At 43.4% G+C, this 21,070-nt stretch overlaps 1 long non-coding RNA gene across 1 annotated transcript; it reads right to left on the reverse strand.

Annotated features, from left to right (window-relative positions):
* Positions 1 to 922: 922 nt before the first annotated feature.
* Positions 923 to 20,744, reverse strand: LOC116542357. The gene is made up of 3 exons (XR_004265187.1): positions 20,735 to 20,744; positions 19,261 to 19,265; positions 923 to 1,205 (listed from the first exon to the last, which is right to left on the reverse strand). It is a non-coding gene; the product is annotated as an uncharacterized LOC116542357 (long non-coding RNA).
* Between the last annotated feature and the right edge of the window lie 326 nt (positions 20,745 to 21,070).

Below are 21,070 nucleotides of genomic sequence, written 5' to 3' on the forward strand. Positions count from 1 at the left end.
TCTATAATACAAACAAGAAGTCACAAAGAAGAAAATATTTAATTGATTATGAATATGCAGTTGCCTTACTGGGCCTATCCCATTGAAAAACCCCCAGTTACATACAGGCATACCTTGGAGACATTGCTGGTTCAGTGACAGACTACTGTCTGCAAATACTGCAAATATCACCATGAAGTGTGTTTCCCACTGCATACCAAAGTTATGTTATACTATATTAAGTGTACAATAGCATTATGTCTAAAAAAGCAATGTACATAGTCTAATTCAAAAATACTTCATTGCTGAGAAATACCAATGATTATCCCAGCCTTCAGAGACTCGTAATCTTTCTGCTGGTGGAGGGTCTTGCCTTGATGTTGACGGCTCCTGACTGATCAGGGCAGTGGTTGCTGAAGGTTGGGGTGACCATGGCAATTTCATAAAATAAAACAACAGTGTGGCTTGCCACATCTGTTGGATCTTTCATGAAAGATTTCTCTGTAGCATGTGATGCTGTTTGATAGCATTTTACCCACATTAAAACTTCTTTCAAAATTTAAGTCAATCCTCTCAAGCTCTCCCACTACTTTATTGTAATATACATTTATTATATTATTAATTCTTTGTTGTCATTTCACAGTGTTCATAGCACTTTCACCTGAAATAGATCCCATCTCAACATACCACTTTCTTTACTCACATGTAAGAAGCAACTCCTCATCTGCTCAAGTTTTATTATAAGATCGCAGCAATTCAGTTGCATCTTCAGGCTCCACTTCTGATTCTAGTTCTTTTGCTGTTTCCACCATATCTGTAATGCATTCTCCACTGAAGCCTCGAATCCCTCATAGTTATCCCCAAGGGCTGGAATCAACTTCTTTCAAACACCTGTCTATGTTGATATTTTGACCGCCTCTCATGAATCATGAATGTTCTTAACGGCATCTAGAATGGTAAATTATTTCCAGAAGATTTTTAATTTACCCAGATCCATCACAGGAATAACTATGTATAACACCAATAGCCTTACAAAAGTGGTTCCTTAAATAATAAGACTTGAAAGTCAAAATTACTCTTTGATTCATGGGCTACAGAATGGATGTTGTGTTAGCAGGCATGAAACATTCATCTTCTTGTACATTTCCATGAGCCTTTTGGGTGACCAGGTGCCTTGGCAATGAGCAGTAATATTTTGAAAAGAATCTTTTTTTCTGAGCACTAGGCTTTACTTTTGTGTTTACAATATTCATTAAACTATGCTGTAAACAGAGGTGCCATCATCCAGGCTTTGTTCTTCCAGAAAGAGGAGATTTCACATAATTCTTAAGGACTCTAAGATTTTTTGGAATAATAAATGAGCATTGATTTAAACTTCAAGTCGCCAGCTCCATTAGCCCCTAACAAGACAGTCAGCCTGTCATTTGAAGCTTTGAAGCTAGGCATTGACTTCTCTCTACCTATGAAAGTCCTAGACGATATCTTCTTTCGACAGAAGACTGTTTTATCTACACGGAAAATCTGTTGTTTAGTGTAACCACCTTCATCAATGACCTTAGTTAGATCTTCTGGATAATTTGTTGCAGCTTCTCCATCAGCTCTTCCTGCTTCACCTTGTACTTTTATGTTACGGAGACAGCGTCTCTCCTTTAACCTCATGAACCAACCTATGCTAGCTTCCAACTTTTCTTCGGCAACTTTGTCACTCTCTCATCTTCCATAGAACTGAAGAGTTAGAACCTTGCTGTGGATTAGGCTTTGACTGTTTTGATCTTCTATCAGACCACTTCAACTTTCTTTGTATCAGCAATAAGGCTGTTTCATTTCCTTGTCATTCATGTGTTCACTGAATGCATGAATGATGATTTTCTCTAAGAAATTAGTTTTCTTGAGAATGTTTCTTTTGCATTCACAACTTGGCTGTTTGGTGCATGAGGCTTAGGTCTCAGCCTGTCTTCACTTTTGACATGCCTTCCTCAGTAAGGTTAATTGTTTCTAGCTTTTGATTGAAAGTGGGAGATGTGGACCCTTCCTTTCACTTGAACACTTAGAAGTCACCAAAGGACTATTAAGTGTCCTTATTTCAACACTGTTGTGTCTCAGGGAAAGGGAGGCCTGAAGAGAGGGAAAGAGAGGGAGAGAGACTCTGTTCAGTAAAGCAATCAGAACACACACAACCTTATCTATTAAGTTCTCGGTCTTATGTGGATATAATTTGTATCCCTCGCAGACAATCACAACGGCAATATCAAAGATCACTGATCACAGGTCACTATAACAGACATAATAATAATGAAAAAGTTTGAAATATGGTGGGAATTACCAAAACGTAACAACAAAGTGAGCACACGCTGTTGGGAAAATGGTGCCGATGGGCTTGCTCAACAAAGAGTTGTCAGGAACCTTCAATTTTTAAAAACTCACGGCCGGACGCGGTGGCTCACGCCTGTAATCCCAGCACTTTGGGAGGCTGAGGCGGGTGGATCACGAGGTCAAAAGATCGAGACCATCCTGGTCAACATGGTGAAACCCCGTCTCTACTAAAAATACAAAAATTCAGCTGGGCATGGTGGCCTGTGCCTGTAATCCCAGCTACTCAGGAGACTGAGGCAAGAGAATTGCCTGAACCCAGGAGGCGGAGGTTGCGGTGAGTCGAGATCGCGCCATTGCACTTCAGCCTGGGTAACAAGAGCAAAACTCCGTCTCAAAAAAAAAAAAAAAAAAACTCACAATATCTGTCAAGTTCCAGAAAGTGAAGTGCGATAAAACAGGGTATGCCTGCAATTGTAAGTGAGCTGGCTGCTTCTGATTGGTTGAGATTATGTTCTATTTTTCTTTAAAATAGATATTTACAAGAAATAGCTCAAGTTAAGTCTCTGAAATGTTTGCAAAGCAAGTGAGGTTAAGGTCACTTAGTAGGCTTAATAAACTTTGTCTGCTCAGGGCTTCTTCAGTCCTGGCCTCCGTGTTAACTGTGGCAGCTGCCTCTGAGACGGCCCTCGAGGGTGCTCATTCAGTGTGAGAGTGAGTGGCTTCCGAGGCCACAGTATCATAGCCATTGCAGCTTCCCCTGTTCTCCCGGTGACTTGCTTTTGGGGAAGCCAGCTGCTGTGCTGGGAGGACACTCAGAGGTCACAGGACCACCTGCCAGCCACGTTACTGAGCCACCATGGAAGGGAAGGCCACATGGCTGCAGCTACATCCCTGACCCACAGAAACCATGAAAGGTCATCAATTGCTCCCGGTATTTTAAACCCACAACATTTGAAGTGATTTAGCAATAGATAACCAAAGCACATTAATAATTAATTTTATCATCACAAAAAACAAGTGTATGTATATTATCTTTAATAAATGAGGAAATGGGACATGGGGCAAACAGCCCAGTATACATTTGATAGAGCCAGGTTTCAAACCATATGCTTTGCTTCTCACTGTACTATCCAAGACAGTGGACAAAATTCATTAAAACTTTTTAAAAATAAAACACTCCGTTTCTCCGTTTGTGCTATTCACATTTCAAGTGCTCAGTGTGGCCAGAGGAAGCTGTACTGGAGAGTGAATACAGGACGTTTGATAGTACCATGCTGGTGTACCGCATGTGCTTTTAACCTCTAAGTTTATCATCTAAAAATAAATTGGAGATCTTTGCTTGTATTTACCAAGGGAATTACCAGTTTTGAGTTGGTCCTGGAGTGTAACTGGAGGGTACAGACAGTGGGCTCTAGGCATTTGAAGATTCATTCCCCACTCTGGATACACCAGGTTGGAAGAAACTCAGACTTCATGGAGACTCTCAACCTCCTTTCTATCCTCTCTGAAGTTCCCCGGCACTTTTTATCACTCAGCACATTAAAACTCAGTATATTAAGACACCTGCAGTGGTCTAGGAAGCTTGTCTCTCAGGCCTACCACTGCTTGATTTTATTGTCCGTTGATCACTCAGCACCCACACAGAAGACTTACGTGGCCCAAGCACACTGCTGGGCCATACAGACACCAAGGAGAGTAAGATGCAGCCCCTTGCTTCATGGACCTCACAGTCCTCTGGGCGGTTCCTGTAAGGTGGTGCTGTGCTCTGCAGTACAGGAATCTTGGAGGAGCTGTGGAAAGACAGAGACTGAAACGAGAATGTGCAGCTGCTAGGGATGCTCAGGAAGGACACACGGAAAGATGCATTTGAAGTGGTAGGACAGGAACGGATGGCCGGCAATGGTGAAGAAAGGCTGATGCGCTGCCCACACAGACAGTGCTCCAGAGAACACAGCTTGCTCCAGATATAAGAAAGAGTCTGAGGGTGCCACAGTGATGAAGACAGATGCCAGGCTCTGCAGGGCTTCAAATGGAAGGAGAATGAAAAGGGGATGTGTTGCCTTTGCATTCACCTCTACGCTGTGGGGCTACATTTGGGTCTAATGGCTGCCTGGTCATCAATTGCACACTTGGAGGGTGAATGGGGTGGCCACACTGTTTTGATGGGGTTCCTCCACTTCCCCACTGACTCTAGCTGGGCTCAGGTGGGTGGCAGAGAACAGCATGCAGGAGCATGGCAGGGACCATCGGCCTGGATGCAGAGGAGCTCTGACAAATCTGCAGAAGGGCTCCAGCCAATTCACAATAGACATCAGATGAGTATCTTCAACAGCATGACGGAGGTTGCTGCAGCTGCTTTGCAGACAGAGGCTAGGGCAGAGGCAGGGGGCTTGGGCAAAGGCCACATACAGGGTCAGGATAGAAATCCACAAAAAGGGCACGACAGTAAAACTGCCTTTAGGGGAAAGCCCACCATTCACAGATGACGTGGCAGCCACAAACGCAGAGGGAAGTAGACCTTAGAATAAAATCTTCAATAAATCAGTGAGCAGGTCATTACGTGACTTGGAGTTTGGGTCACTTCTCAATAAACTAGCCGTTCACAGATTGTTTTTCAGTTAACTGATCTGCTTCCCAAAAAAGGGCCTAAGCAGAGGGCTCCACTGTGGCTTCCAGAGTGTTCACTCCGGTCACCTGCTGAGATGTAAGAAATGCAAAGGAAACTGAACTGCTCAAATCTCTGAAGTCCCTCTCTTTCCTTACCTCCCAGCACAAATCCTCCACACAGAAGGCTGAGGTCATTCTCCACGGTATGCTTCAAGCCTTTCCATCTTCACTAAAATGTCTTTTCTTCAGGTTTCTTTCTCGTTCTCCTGCTGTCGCCTTGCCCTCCTGCCTGCTTTTGCTCTTTCTTTCTATAAACAATGATATAAATTACCACTTAGCTTGAGCTGCTTAGCGTATCCCCTGTTCTTTATGGAGACAGCGTGTTCCATAATGGATCACCTTTGTGCAAAGAAGCAATCCCAGTAATTAGGTGCACTTTTACAGAGAACCCAAGCACCATAACTCAGAAGATCATAAGCATTTTTACCCTGGGGAAGTTCAGTTTAACGCAAAATAAACATTTGTTTCCTGTCCCTTATTCTAAATTGATTGGGCCATTTGTCTAATTTAAACACTCTATAAATTGTACACATCCTCCAAAGATAGGGATGAGGTGGAGGCCCTCGATGTATGCTTTTTCCTATGGCTTGAATCCATCACTGTCTCCTGCAAGGCCCCTTAGCTTTCTCCTGAGTGGATGGAGGCCCCATAACTCTCTGATCTGCTTCATTTTCTCTGACACCCCTTAGGATCCTTTTTCAGACAATTTGGCCAGAGAATTATGGCTGACTTTCAAAAGAAAGGAACCAAAGGCTAAACTTGAACTGCATCTTGCGATACCTTATGTTTTGTTAGCACAACCATCAAATTCTCTCCAATTTCTCTTCTCTGTCCCTTATAAAAGATTTGAAAGGGAAAAGTCAAAGAAGGTAAGGTAAGTTGAGTATGAATACTTGTGGTGTGCAATATGCACCATTTTTAGCCAATTTAGCACAACTGAATATTGGGGAGGAAAAGTCTCTTGTTCAAATGATTAGCTTCTCTGGTATATGAGCCTTCAAGAAGGGTGAAGACCTGTCTTGGGATTTACATCTCCAACTGGCAGGTTTTCTCGACTTTTCAAATCTTGTAGGTAAATTATAACCTTGATATCAACCAGACTCCATTTTGTTATAAATCAATTAGGCCCCAATTTGTTGCTGTTTTCACTTTTAAAAGCTAATCTTGGTTGTCATGCCTATATGTTAAATCACATAATAGAAGAATATATGAACTGGAAGGAAGATAAAAGATCAATGAATTCAACGTCCTTATTTTATAAACAGGCTAAAACTGACAAGGAGCAGCAAGTTAAGATGGGACTAGAACTAAGATGATTGAATATTGATTCAGTTTGTAGGGATTAGAAAATATGACAAAGTCAGGCATAAGACAATTCTCAAGTCACTGCTACTGTGTGGCATTGCACAGAGGTTTCAGCTAACAGAATAAGAGAAAGAAAGCAAAGCTATGATTTCGAAAACAAAAGAGAAAACTCTATGTTTGCAACTGGAAAGATTATGTACCTAGAATAACAAGACAAATAACTTACTAAATAAAACTGTAATAGAATTCAGTGAGATGGGTGATTAATAAGAATGCCAGACAGAAATCAATACTTCTGTAGTTAAAAAAAAAATAGAAAAAAAGTCCTCCTTTAAAAATTTCATAAGCCCACAAGACTCCTAAAAACTGATAAGAAATGTTTATGGCATATAGAAATAAAACAATCATATATTCTTGAAAGATATAAAATACCTGAATCAAGACAAATCATGTTTTTGGTTGATAATCCCCCATACTGTAAAATTATCAGTTCTACCAAATCAGTTAGGAGATTTATTACTCTCAAATCAAGATTCTCAAAGGATGATTTATGAAATGTGACAAGCTGATTCTATAGTTATTCTAGAAAACACATGCAAATAACCAATAACATTTTGAGAAAAAAGAATTATGAAAAGTGGCTTGCTGTTTCAGATATCAGAATATATTTTGAAACGACACTGATGGAGGAATTGCTAAGTAACTGATGAAGCAGAAAAAGAGTAGAAATGGGTCCATATATAGTGTATTTTTAAAATGGTATATCAAAACTCTGGGAAAAGGATGAATTATGATTAATAAATAAATAAACTTCTGTACAGCCAGCAATACAATGGGAAGAAAAAATAAAGTCAGGTCCCTCTTTGACCTATATGCAAATGTGAATTCTAGCTGGAATAAAAGGATAAACATAAAACTTGCAGTGGAATAAAAGTATATATATAGGAATTTTTTAATATAAACATAAAGGTGGAAGAATCCTTGCTGAATAAGGCACATTGTTGAGAAATTACAAATAAGAAGAAGGAAATGACCAGGCATGGTGGCCCACGCCTGTAATCCCAGCACTCTGGGAGGCCAAGGCAGGTAGATAACTTGAGGTCAGGAGTTCGAGACCAGCCTGGCCAACATGATGAAATCCTGTCTCTATTAAAAACACAAAAATTAGCCAGGTATGGTGGTGCATGCCTGTAATCCCAGCTACCCAGGAGGCTGAGGCATGAGAATCACTTGAACCCAGATAAAACTTAAAAGTTCTGTATAGCAGAAGACACCACAAACAAAGTATAAAGATAAGTGGCAGAGTTACAGGCAGGGAAAATGTTTGCAGCATTATTAACAAAGAATGAACAGTAATAATTCCCAGAATATATACAGAAATCCTACAAAAAATAAGAAATGAGACAAACAATATAAACATACAAGCAAAATGTACGAACATTAGATTTCTAGTAAAAGGTACTGATAGCTAATGAATATATAGAGATACAGTATTTGAGTAAGTTTTCATATAAACAATGACCTAGAAGAAGAAACCAGGAGAAGAAGCACTGGATTAGCAATGAAACAAAATAACATCCACTGATTTGGGGAAAACCGGTGTATTCACTATTGAGTCTTCGCATTCAGGAACATGGTTGTTCTCTTCATTTATTCAGATCTTGCATCCTTCTCTTAGTGTCAATGCTGCATTCGTAAACACATAGATTTTTAGTTGAATTTGGGAGTTTTTTTTAATTCCCTTTCAAATGTTTCTCATTTCTGTGTCGCTCCCTTGTTTCCTAGTCCTTCATTGCCCTCCTGTAAGACATTCTGTTGATATATCACATTAAACAAGAAATGAATAAAAACTCTATCAACATTCAAGCAGCATTCTCTGAAGACAGAAAATCTTTAGAAAGAGTTGTTTAAAGAACACATGGGATATAAGAAAATGTGGAGATGGAAAACAAAAGAGATGATGGCTGTTGGTGTGAGCCCGGACCGGCTGGGGTCCTAGTGCAGAAGACGTCGGGATTCAGAGCAAGGAGCTGTCCTCACCCCAGATGAGGGGACATTCCAGGATGGCCAGGGCTAAGAAGGCTTTCAGCACCTACTCTCTCTCCCCTTTTCATTTCCCTCCACCATAGGCCAAGGGCCCTCGAGTTTTTCCCTTGTCTTTGCCACACTTTCCTTCTTCCCCCAGGTTGACACTTCAGACCTTCAGGCTGCTTGACTGGCTTAAGTCTTGACCCCAGCTTCTCTGTGTGGGAAAACATGCTGCTGCCTCTTGCTTGTCTGTGGATCCCATCAGGTTTACCTGGATGGGTGGGTGGATGGATGGGTTCTCCTCTGACATTTGATCTTCTGGACTTAGACATCTCTCATCCAAGAGATGATACTCTGGTATCTAAGTTCTAACCACTTGATGTAACTTTCACTCCAACAGCTGATACTCTGGCCCTCCTGCGGCTTTCCTGGTTATCCCACGGCGTGCTACTTTAGATAGGTCATTCTTATCTTCCCGGGTGTGAGGACAGATGATGTCTCTAAAGATGCATGTTAATTTTCCAGGAATAGAGACAATTTGAGTTTCAGACCCATGTGCATCAGTGCCATTTAAATCTGTCATTTAGCACTATGAAGTCAAACTGTGTCAGAACTTTTCAGCATTAAATATGACCTGATAGATTTTTCTTATGTTTCTTTTCCTTTGCCTCAGAAAAATAAGCTTCCCTTAACCATGTGAGAATTTAAAGGCAGCTAAAATATCGTTCCCCTCTAACCCATGTCTATGGACACTTACCAGAATAGCTCCAATGGTTTAACCAATAGCAAGTCCAAATAAAGAGATCACTGCAGTGAAAGCCACCTTAAAATAAGGAAGCTCATCCTGGATTCAGCACGCCCCCAAACACCCAGGAGGAGGAAGTTGTGACTAGTACATAACAGTGAGACCAACAGTGCCAGGAATTGAGGTGAGCCAGGAGTCCCTCAGCAGGAAGCAGATCATTTCTAAACACCTCATGCAGCTGCTGTTTTAAATTCTCATGTGCTTGACTGAAAAGCAGTTTGGAAAGTTAAAATAAGCTTTCTTTCTTTTTTTGAGACAGAGTCTCACTCTGTAGCCCAAACCGGAGTGCAATACTGCGATCTAGGCTCCCTGCAACCTCTGCCCCCAGGGCTCAAGCGATACTCCTGCCTCAGCCTCCTGAGTAGCTGGTACCACACGCATGCACCGCCACAAGCAGCTAATTTTTTGTATTTTAGTAGAGACAAGTTTCACCACGTTGCCCAGGGTGGTTTTGAACTCTTGGGCTCCAGAGATCCACGCACCTCAGCCTCCCAAAGTGCTAGGTTTACAGGCGTAAGCCACCATGCCCGGCCTGAAATGAGCTTTTATTTATTTATTTATTTATTTATTTATTTATTTATTTGAGATGGAGTCTAGCTCTGTTGCCCAGGCTGGAGTCCAGGGGCGCAATCTCAGTTCACTGCAACCTCTGCCTCCCAGGTTCAAGTAATTCTCCTGCCTCAGCTTCCGAAGTAGCTGAGATTATAGGCCTAGCTAATTTTTGTATTTTTAGTAGAGACAGGGTTTCAATGTGTTGGCCAGGCTGGTCTCGAACTCCTGACCTCATGATCCGCCCACCTGGGCCTCCCAAAGTGCTGAAATTACATGAAATGTATTTTCTTAATCTCTCTTGCACATAGGATACTAGATGATTTAGTTTCTATCAGATAGCATTCACAAAACTTTAATATGTAATAGAATTAAGCAGTCCATAAATGCACTAAAGAGGCCAATTAAAAGGCAAAGAATGTCAGAGAACAGTTTTTAGTGGCCCAAATATATGTTGTTTATAAGAAACTCACTTCAAGTATAACAATATAGGCAAGTAGAAAGTAAATTGATAGAAAATATATGTATATTATGCAAACACTAATCAAAGAAAAAAATGAGTAACTATGTTCACGTCAAATAAAGTAGACTTCAGAGCAAAAACAATTACCAGAGACATTATTTAATGATAAAAGTGTCAATCCATTTTGTAGGTATAGTAATGTTAAACATGTATGCGCCAAACTACAGAGCTACCAAGTATGCAATGTGAAAACAGATAGAACTGAAAGGAGAAATAGATAAGCCAACAGTTATCACTGGAAACTTTAACATCCCTTTCTCAACAATTGGTAAAAACAACTAGACGAAAAAAATCATCAAGGATACCATCAAACAACAAGAGCTCATTGACATTTTTAGAACACTCCACTCTACAGCAGAATGCACATTCTTTTCAAGTGCCCACCAAACCTATGCCAAGATAGACACACTATGGTTTCAGTGTTTGTCCCCTTGGAAACTCATGTTGAAATTTAATCCCCAATGTGGCAGTATTGAGAGATGGGGCCTTTAAGAGGTGATTGGGTCATAAAGGCTCTGTCATCATGAATGGACTAGTTCATTCATGGATTAATTGCTTAATAGGTTATCGTAGAGTTGGGACTGGTGGCTTACAAGAAAAGGAAGAGAGTCCTAAACTAGGACATGAGCATGTCAAACCCCCTTTCTATGTGATTCCCTGCATCATCTCAGGACTCTGCAGAGTCCGCCCCAGCAAGAAGGTCCTTACAAGATGCAGCCCTCAACCTTGGGCTTCCCAGCCTCTATAACCATAAAATATAAATTCCTTTTCTTTACGAATTGCCCAGTTTTAGGTATTCTGTTATAAGTAACAGAAAATAGACTAAGACAGACACTATCTTAGGCTATAAATCTAGCCTCAGCAAATGTAAAAGAATTGAAATCAGAAAGAGTATGTTCTCTAATCACAATAAACTAGAAATCAACAAGGCAAAGATAAGAGGAAATTTTCCAAGCACCTGTAAACTCACAAGCACATTTCTAAATATTCTATGAGTCAAAGAGGACATCTCAAGGAAAATTTTTAAATGCATCAATCTAAATAAAAATGAAAACATAACATTAAATTTCTAGGACACAGTTAAAAGCAGTGCTAAGAGGAAAATTTATAGCACTGAATATACACATTAGGAAACAAGTTTCAAATCATTTATTTATGCACCTCTATCAGGAATCTAGAAAGAGAAGAAAGAAATAAATCCAAAGCAAGCTTCCAGAAATAATAAAAATAAAAGTATAAATCAGTACAATTCAAAACAGAAAAACAACAGGTTATGAATGAAACTGCCAAACCTCTAAAAAGATGGACAAAACAAAAAGAGAGAAGACATAAATTAGTAATATCAGAAATGAAACAAGAAAACCAATACAGACCCTTTAGACAGCAAAAGGATGATGAGGGTATGCCATAAACAATTCAGAACACATAACTACAAAAACTTAGATTTAATGGACCAAGTGCTTGAAAAGAACAAATTACCACAGCTCATCCAATAAAAATAAAGTTTGAATAGACCATAACTACTAGAGAAATTTAATTTTTAATTTTAAAACCCCCTAAAAGAAATATTTATGCCCAGATGGAAATATTTATCTCCAGGATTCCGCTGGAGAATCCTACCAAATGTAAAGAATAATTAACATCAATTCTGTACATCTTTTCCAGAAAACAGAAGAAGAGGGAATGCTTATCAAAGTTTAAAACTTTTGTGTTACTATTTTTAAGACATAGGGTCTCACCGTGTTGCCCAGCCTGTTCTCAAACTCCGGAGCTCAAGCAACCCACTCACCTCAGCCTCCCAAAGTGCTAGGACTACAGGTGTAAGCCACTGTGCCACGTCTAAAAACTTTTCTTAAAAGAATGATAAGACAAGTTACAGAGTGTGAGAAAATATTTGCAAATCATATATCCAACAAAGGCCTGATATCCAGAATATATTTTTTAAAAAGCTTCAAAACTAACAATTAAAAAAATCAAATTAGAAAATGCACAAAGGACACAAAGACAAAGTGGATATACAGATGGACAATAAGCCCATAAAACATTTAACTTGATTCACAAATTAAAAAAACGAGATACCGCCAATATACCTGGATAAATAACTAAAATAAAAAATAGTAACAACGCCCAATGCATGGATGCAGAGAGACTGGATCACTCATACATTGCAGGTAGGAATGTAGAATCCTTCAGCCACTTTGGAAAACAGTTTGGCAATTTTTTAAAAAACTAAACATGCAAATAACATATGACCCAGTGATTATACTCTTGGAGATCTATCCTAGAGCAATGAAGCCTTACATTCACACAAAAACTTGCTCACATATATTTATGGCAATTTATTTATAACAGTTAAAAACTGGAAACAATTAGGTATCCTTCAGCAGGTAGATGGTTAAACAATTGGATACTATTAATATATATCCATACTATGCAATACTACTGAGCAGTAAAAAATAACAAACTGTAGATAAATGCATCAAACAGATGAATCTCCAAAGAATGATGCTAGTGAGAAAAAGCCAATCCCAAAACATTATACACTATCTGATTCAATATATATAATATTCTCAGAAATGACAAAATTGTAGATGTGGAGCACAGAGTAGTGGTATCCAGGGGCTAAGGAGGGGTGGAGACAGGAGGGAAAGTGGGCATGACTATAAATGGGCACACGAGGAATCTTTGTGGTGGTGGAACACCCTGTGTCTTGGCTGTGCTGATGTCAATATTCTGGTGCAGATATTGACTGTAATTCATGGTACTATGGATGTACCAGGATTTGTTTAACCAAGAGCAACTAGGTAAAGAGCACACGGGATCTCTGTGTAATATTTCTAGCAACTGCATGAGAATCTATAATTATCTCAAAATAAAGTTTGATTTTAAAAAAAAAAAAACATTTTTAATCAAAATGTTTTTAATCCTAAAGGCATATGGAAACAACATAAATAAATACTCTGTTAATTCTTTTCACGACAAACAGTCTTTCATAAACTCTTCAGAGTTTTTCTGAATGGAGAATTCTAATTCTAACCAAATGATCTACTACTTATCCTGAATGTGGAATCAAGGTAGAATTAACACTATCCCAATAAACTGTACATTTCACTTCTGCCTACACCAAGGGTCAATCAATGTGTAATCTCCAAAACTCTACTTCAGCTTATGGTCTGAAGCAGCCTGTCCTACGTCATCATTGATCACTAAAATAATCTAATTAAATTCCATGAAAACATAATTGGAAACAAGACATCGTTTGACAGTGTTTGTTGAAAACCTCTATCACAGTATTACCCAGAAGGAAGTGGGAAGAAACAGTCTCTAAACAACTCAGTTTCCAAACCTGAGCTCAGTAATAGCCGCTTCTCTTTCACTTACATCGAAATATCTAATCCAGGTTCTAGACAAACTGTATGTGTGCACCCGTGTGCCACAGCACGCAGGAAGAGGAGCCCCGCCCCACTCTCTGCTGCTGCTGATGTTTAGTAGAGGCAGCCAGCCCTTTGAGCTCACCGTGCTCAGAAAGAAGAGTGAACACTAATTTGGCTGCCGTGCACTGCTGCTCTAGTCAAACTTTCCACAACATTCTATTCTGTGAATCCATGGACTCCACGACACCGCTCAAGGAACATTTCTAGTCCACATTGCCTGTCAGTCCCAGCCAGAGACAAAAATCCAAAATTCTGCTCAGCTAGCCAGCAGACGCAGCCAAAGCATCAAACTCCAGTCTCATGTCAGAGCTTCTATATTCTGTGGTTCTAAACCCTTGATCCCTGCCCTAGGACTTCAGTAGCCACTGGAGTTAATGTTAGTGCTCGTTCTCAGGAGCCATCATATATCTGCCTGGAGACCTGCTTCCATGCAGCATAGGACAGCTCTCCACTTAGAGACGACTCCATCGACCTTTGTAATTTCCATAACAGGAAATTAAACCATGATGATGAAGGCTTTAACGGGTGGGCTGCCCCGCTGTGTCCAAAGTCACTGAGAACTAGGCATGGCAGGTGTTAGTACACTCCTTCCAGATGGAAGGGTGCTGCCCTGTGGCGCTAACATTAGGCTCCCACACCACAGTGCCCCACCCAGCCAGCACGTTGCTCCTGGTCACCACCAAATAGGTCCAGTCGCTAAGACTAGGTTTCTGCTCTAATTTTCTATTCTAGTTACCTAGAATAGAAATAGAATAGGCTGTAACCCTATTCTTCTGGCCTGTCCCCACCTCCCTTTCTCCAAGGACTAAAACCTAATTCCTTTACCTCTTAGCTACTGACAACTCAAGATGTTATCACTCACCTGACTTTTGGCAATTCCCAAGGATTCAAAGAGGCAATAAGATAGAAATTCTTGTGATTTTTCTTCACCCAAACAACCAGACCCACAAAAAAAAAAAAAAAGGAAGAATCTTGAATTAGACTCATCTTGGATAACCCTGGACAACTGGAATATTCCATTCAATTCAACTAAACAAAAATGTCTCAAGTTTCATGCGTGTCTGGCATTTTTTCAGCTTTTGGAATAGGAGTGATTAATACGACACAGCTCCTGCCTGCCCCAAGCATGTTGCTAATTGGGAAAACATACATATAAACATAGCTCCTTAATTTAATATAGTACATAATGTGGCTGCAGGGTTTCATAAGATATGAATTTGTGTTTCATCAAGAGTAGTGTGTGGGTCCCACAGAGGAGCACAAAGGCAATGCAGGGGAGAAGGGACTGGGCAAGAGTCGAAAGAGGGAGAAAGAAAGTGCCCAACACTAAAAGGACACATCAGGTGGCGTTGTGTGAGCAGCAGCCACCTACACTGCCCGGGGGGTGCCAGGACCTCTGAGGGAGCTCCCTAGGGGGGTGGCTGCAAGGAGACTTCCCCCAGGTCCCAGCAAAGAGCCACACACACAAGCCTGGGATGGGATCCTCGGCACTGTCTGCTGACCCAGAGCCAGGCCAGACAAGGGGCGAACCAAGGAGTGGAGCGCTGGACAAGCAGTGAACCAAAGGTGGTCAGCTCAGCCATGAGTAGAGTCCTCCCAGATGCCAGCCTCCAGCCAAGTCCCCCTGCATAGATTTTTGGGATGAGTGGAACAAACCCCAATTGTAGAGATGAGGGAGATTTCTGCCAGCCTTGGAAGAAGTGGGGCAGAAAACTGATTATAATTGACTGTATAAAAATAAAGCTCTATGACTGTTGTGCATTGTGCATGCACGTGTGTGTGTGCATGTGTGTGTGTGTGTGTGTGTGTTTGTGTTTGTGGATTTAAAACCACTCTATAGTGATAGCATGGGATACACAAGAAATACAGTGGAGGGCACCAGACCCAGATGTTGAGTCCTGTGAAACCTGCATGGAAAAGCTGATGGGAAGACTGGGTCTTAAAGCATGAGTTAGAGAGAAGTAAGGAAGGGGCATAGTGGGGAATCCAAGTGAGATGACGTGTGTGGGGGTCGGGGAGATTGAAGGAAAACTCCACAGAGGGCATCCCCCCACAGATCTGCCTTGGGGTCCACCCCCACAATGCCCTTAGCTTTGGCACACTGCTGCTCCCTACCTTCTATTTGCAAGCAGCCCATGATACCTGGCAACATGTTTGCATGACCCACTCTGACCCTCTGTCAGGAAATACCCTAAAGCCACAACCATAAGAGTGTCTCATTTACTTTGCTGTTAATTTAGGGCTCATAATCTTCTGTCAACACTAGGATGATAGAACATTTAAACTGAAGGTTTAATAACAACTTGTTCAAAATTGTTCTTTTGCAGATGGAGAAACTTACGACCAGAAGTGGGAAATCACTTGCCATGCAGCCAGAAAGGGGAGGAGCTGGAATCTGCATCCAGGTCTCCTGATGGCTAATCCTGTGCTGGGGGTCAGCAGCTGCTTTGTAGAACTGCAAGGGGCCATATTCAGCTTGTATCTGGGGCCACATTCAGCTTGTATTCTATTGTATTCTATGAGATTGGCTCCCCAGGCACCCCTCAGAGTTGTGTGATGTGGAGCCCTGAGGGCATACTGCACTGCCCCCAACAAAGGGCAGCAGACACTGGCCAGAGGCCCACAGCTTCACAAGCCACCTGGGCATCAGCTTCTCTCCAGTGTCCATGCCTGACGCATTAGGAGTTAACAATGGTGTGGAGAAATGGCAGGAAATTGTATCAGGCATTCCCATCTTCAGGCAAGAAAGGGCCCAGTGCCAGGGAAGAACATAGTGCCTTCTTCAGCCACAGAAATGAGCTCGGCAGGGAGAGGAATCAGAGATGACTCTATTTGCCTTCTTTTTCAAACAACCACCTCCCAAATTCTCCCACCTCTAATTCTCTGCTACTGCCATTAAGAGGCCAAAAAACAAGCATTTGAAGATTTCCCAGGACATAAGTGGAGGGCAGAAAATGTGCTCTTGTCACTGGAGCAGCAAAGGCCAAGTGAGGTCCTTTAACTGCCCCCACCCTGGACATCAGCCTCCAGCCCCAGGTGGCATGCATCCTAAGGGTACAGTGGTGGGCTGAAGAACTGTCTCTAAAAATCCACTTTTCCTAGGAAGGGGGAACTTGAGAAGCTCAGAGCATTGGAAAGTAATGAAAACCTTATTGATGGAGAAGCTAATAAAAAGAAGAGACCCATGGACAGCGTGGAGGGGGCTAGGCCCAGAGACCAGGCAGGCAAGAGCTTTCCAGCTAAGGGCGACTCCCAACTGGCTGGAGAAGGGAATTCTGTGACAACTGGCTTGTATTTGGGCTAGAGCCACTCAGAGGAGTCTTCAAAGAAAAGTAAGAAGTGGGAGGGCCAGCCAACTGGAGATTTCTGGAAATGGGACTTTCAGATACTCCCCAATTCAGATTTTTATATACTGAACTAGCTCCATGCTAAAGTTACTCCAAAAAAAAAAAAGAGAGAGAGCAAGAAGCTAGATTATCCTGCCCTTCTTAGATGGTTACAATGTCCTGTTCTAGCCTAGTGTGCAGGTTCACTTGGGAGGTGAGTGAACTTTTGGGAGCAGGACTGGCAGAGCAGGGCTCCAGGGAAGCCTGGCCTCACAGAACTGCCACACACCATGGCCCAGGCCTGTGGCCTCCTTAGAGGTAGAAGGGGCTTGCAAGGCAGTAGTATCAAAACATGTACACAAGGATTATCTGACGCTTCTTCAGTCCAAGGTGGAGTCTACTCCCCCCTCAACTATGGGCCAGTCTTAGTGACTTGCTCCTAACTAATAGAATGCACCACAAGTCATTTGCAAGACTAAATTATAAAAAGTGATAGATGATGGACTTTCCATCTGATGTTTTCCCTCCTCCTCTCCATCTCCCTGTCCCTCTCCCTCTCTCCATGAGGATCTCTCCCTGTCCATCAGATGCTGGCACTGGGCACCCAGGCACCATCTTGTGAGGAAGCCAGATCGCCCCTTGAAAAAGCCACACAACCACATACAGGCATGAGGGAGACTTCAGACAACTGTAGCCCAGGCCCTGACTGGGAACTGCCTCAGATGGTTCCAAGTGGGACAGAGATGAGCTGCCTCTGCCTCCACTGCAGATTCACAAGCAAAATAAATGTTGTTATTGACTTCAGCTACCATAGTTTAGGAGGCGTGTTTTATTGCATACTGGTTAACAGCCGTACTAGAAAACTTCTTGCTCAAGCTTTTTCTTGGTGTTTGGAAACTGAGACCTCAGAGCTCAGGGAGAATAACACAGGGTCAAGGCTGCTCTGAGATGAGGTCAAGCTGCTGCTCAGACTCCAGCTTTTGGCCTCCCCAGGTATAGTGGTCAATTCTGAGTGTCAACTGGACTGGATTAAGGGATGCCCAGATAGCTGGTAAAGCATCATTTATTTTCAGTTGCTGTATTAATTATTCTCAATGCTTCAGTAGGCAGTTTGACATTTGATGAGAGTAATTGGGTTGCCCCAGATGTGTCTGTGGGACATTTCTAGAAGAGATTCATGTGTGAGTCAGTGGACTGAGTAGGAAAGAACCACCCTCAATGTGGGTGGGTACCCTCAAATCAGCTGGGGTCTCAGATGGGACATAAGGTGGGGGAAGGGGAATTCCTTGCTTGTTCACTCTCTGCTGAAGTTGGGGCACCCTTCTTCTCCTGCTCTTGGACATCATTACTCCAGGTTCTCCAGTCTTTGGGCTCCAGGACTCACCCCAACTGCTCCTACACCCCCACTCTGTGTTCTCAGGTCTCTGGCCTCAAGCTAAGCCATCAACTCCTCAGGTTCTGAGGCTTTGAGATTTGATCTGAGCCATGCTGCCAGCTTCCCCGGGCCTCTGGCTTACAGACATCCTGCCACGGGATTTAGCCCCCATAATCATGTGAGCCAATTCCCCTAATGAACTGTTCATCTCTCACTCTATTACATATAGATTTTATATATACACACACACTATGTATATATCAGTTCTATCTCTGAAGAACCCTGAATAAAACACCAGCCTATGCCTCTCCCTCTGCCCCGCAGGTGGACACATGGACTGTCTTTGCCACCTGCGCATTCCCAGCAGACAGGGGAAGAGGAGGCAGCCCCAACCCACTGGGTGCCCCCACAAACAATCTTTATCTTCTCATGCAGATGTCAGTCCCCGGGCTGGGCTGCTCCCCACCACTCAGGATCCTGGGAATGGGACTTCTTGCATGTCACTTGTTCCTGTTTGTATGAAAGAGTTTGGACACCTGGCAGAGGCTAGGGGAACAACTACAGTGCCTTTTGCAGGGCTCTACACACTGGGGCTGCAGCCCCACACAGAGGTGGGGAGAGCTGTTCCCAGCCCTGGCGTGGCTGCCTGAACACACCAAGAACCTTGTCTGAAGTCGGGGGAGCCCAGATCCTGGAGTTAACAAGAGAAACATCGGAGCAGCCTCTTTCACAGGCTCTCTTCCACACAGAAAGGTGGCATCCAGTTCCCTACAAAGAAAGCACAGGCCATCTTACAGAGAACTTGTCACCAGAAGAAAAAAGTGCCGTGCTCCTTGTTGGGCTCTGGGGAGCTGACTGCTGGGATGGATGGACTGGAGCCTACCGGCGGCAGCCTCACAGAGCCCAGAGGCAGGGTCGCTAAGAACCAGGAGAAAGGCCCCAGGCCCCATGATGACTCCCACTCTTCAATGCTTGTGCTTCAGTGTGCATCCCAGATGGCAGTCCTGGCATTCAACAAGATCCAATCAGTCAGTAAAAACATGCTCAGCAGTTGCTGGGAGCCAAAGTGACTCTGGAATGACTGGAGGGGATGGGGGATCCTGTCCTTGAGGAGCTGAGACCCTTCCCCTACAGCACCCACCAAAGGAAAAAAAATAGTGAACACACTGTGCAACGGGAGCTGAGGGGATGCTGCCCAGGTGAAGCAGGAAATGGACAGGTAGGCTGACAGGCAGGAGGAGGGACAGGCCCAAAGGTGGAGCCTCAGGAGCTCAGTGAGAAGCTGTTGAGCGTCCTCAGTTAGCCTTGGTCTGGACCCACTGTTCTCCCACAGGCCCGATGCTCTTCCCCTGAAAAGAAGACCCCCCAGATCTGATCCCACCACCTTTCCAGCACCCACCCTCTCTGCCCTGCTGCACCATCCATGCGCCGCCAGGTCAGAACAACTTAGACCCAGGTCCAGGCACCCTCTTCTGGACACTCCTCTGAGCACCCACCACCCACCCCAGCTCCTTCTCACCCTAAGTATACCTACCCATCACCCTTACTTCATGAAACTCCTGAATCTGTCTCCCACTCTGTGCTGGGATTTCATGCCCTTCCTCTCGGCAGATGCAGTGCGTGTTCAGGTCCAGTACAGAATAAGTTCTTCATAATTCCTGGGTGACTGGAGGGCTCAGAGACCCGCAGGAAGCTCCATTTGATAAAGTAAGACAGACCCACAGTCCATTTCAATGCAGGGCTTAATCAACATAATTAGGCTGTAAGTGAAGGCCACACACAAATGCTGTTGAGCCCAACAGAGGGTGAGAACACTTCTTACCAGGCTTCAGGAAGACTTCTTGGAGGCAGGGGCACAGGACACATTCCCTGCAGAATCTTCAAGACTGGAAGGGTTGATAAACCAGAAGAGGAGAGGAGAGGAGGTTGCTGATGCAGGCAAATCAGTTCTAAGCAAGACAAGGTAGTAAGAGACTGAATGACATAATTGAATCAGGGAAGAGCGCACTGTCCCTGGGTGGGAAGGGAGGATTCACGTCTGCAGCAGTGGGCTTGGGCTGCCATGAGAAAGTACCACGGACTGGGCAGCCTAAACAATAGAATTGCATCTGCTCCCAGTCTGGAGGCTGAAAGTCTGAGACCAGGGTGTTAGCAGGGCTGGCTTCTCCCGAGACCTGCAGATGCCATCTTCTCCCTGTGTCTTCAATGGTCTTCCTGTGTGCATGTGTGTCCTAATCTCCTCTTCTTATAAGACCATGAGTCCTGTTGAATTAGGGCTCACCCTATGGCCTCATTTTAACATAATTAACCACTTAAAGGTCTCATTTCTAAATACAGCCACATTCTGAGGTGTTAGGGATTAAGGCATCAACATAGGAATTTAGGGGGCACAAAATTCAACCCATATTAATGCTGTCATGATGCCCCAACACAGTGGGCCAAGGTGGATGGTAGGGGCCTGGAGAAGGGGCCACCCAGGGCAGGGAGAAGGCAGCTCAGCCCTGGCTGGCACACATAGAAAGCAGGCACAGAAGGGTAAGCCAGTGCCTCTGAGCAGCCCTGAGCCCTAGGCACACCAGCAGGGCTGGAGTGCGGAGAAGCGCTGGAGAGCATGTCCCGGGCCCAGCCCTGAGTCTCACTCCTGCCAGTGTTGCGGAGGCTGACCCCACCCGGAAGAAATGCACCTTGTCCCTAGTTGGGTTCCCCAGAAGCAGACACTGCGATGAGGATCCACACACAGCCGAATCGCTAAAGATGTGCCTCCCA

Source organism: Sapajus apella, unplaced genomic scaffold, assembly GCF_009761245.1.
Source record: "Sapajus apella isolate SASKATOON/1434 unplaced genomic scaffold, GSC_monkey_1.0 scaffold167, whole genome shotgun sequence".
In the NCBI taxonomy this organism is placed as follows: domain Eukaryota; kingdom Metazoa; phylum Chordata; class Mammalia; order Primates; family Cebidae; genus Sapajus; species Sapajus apella.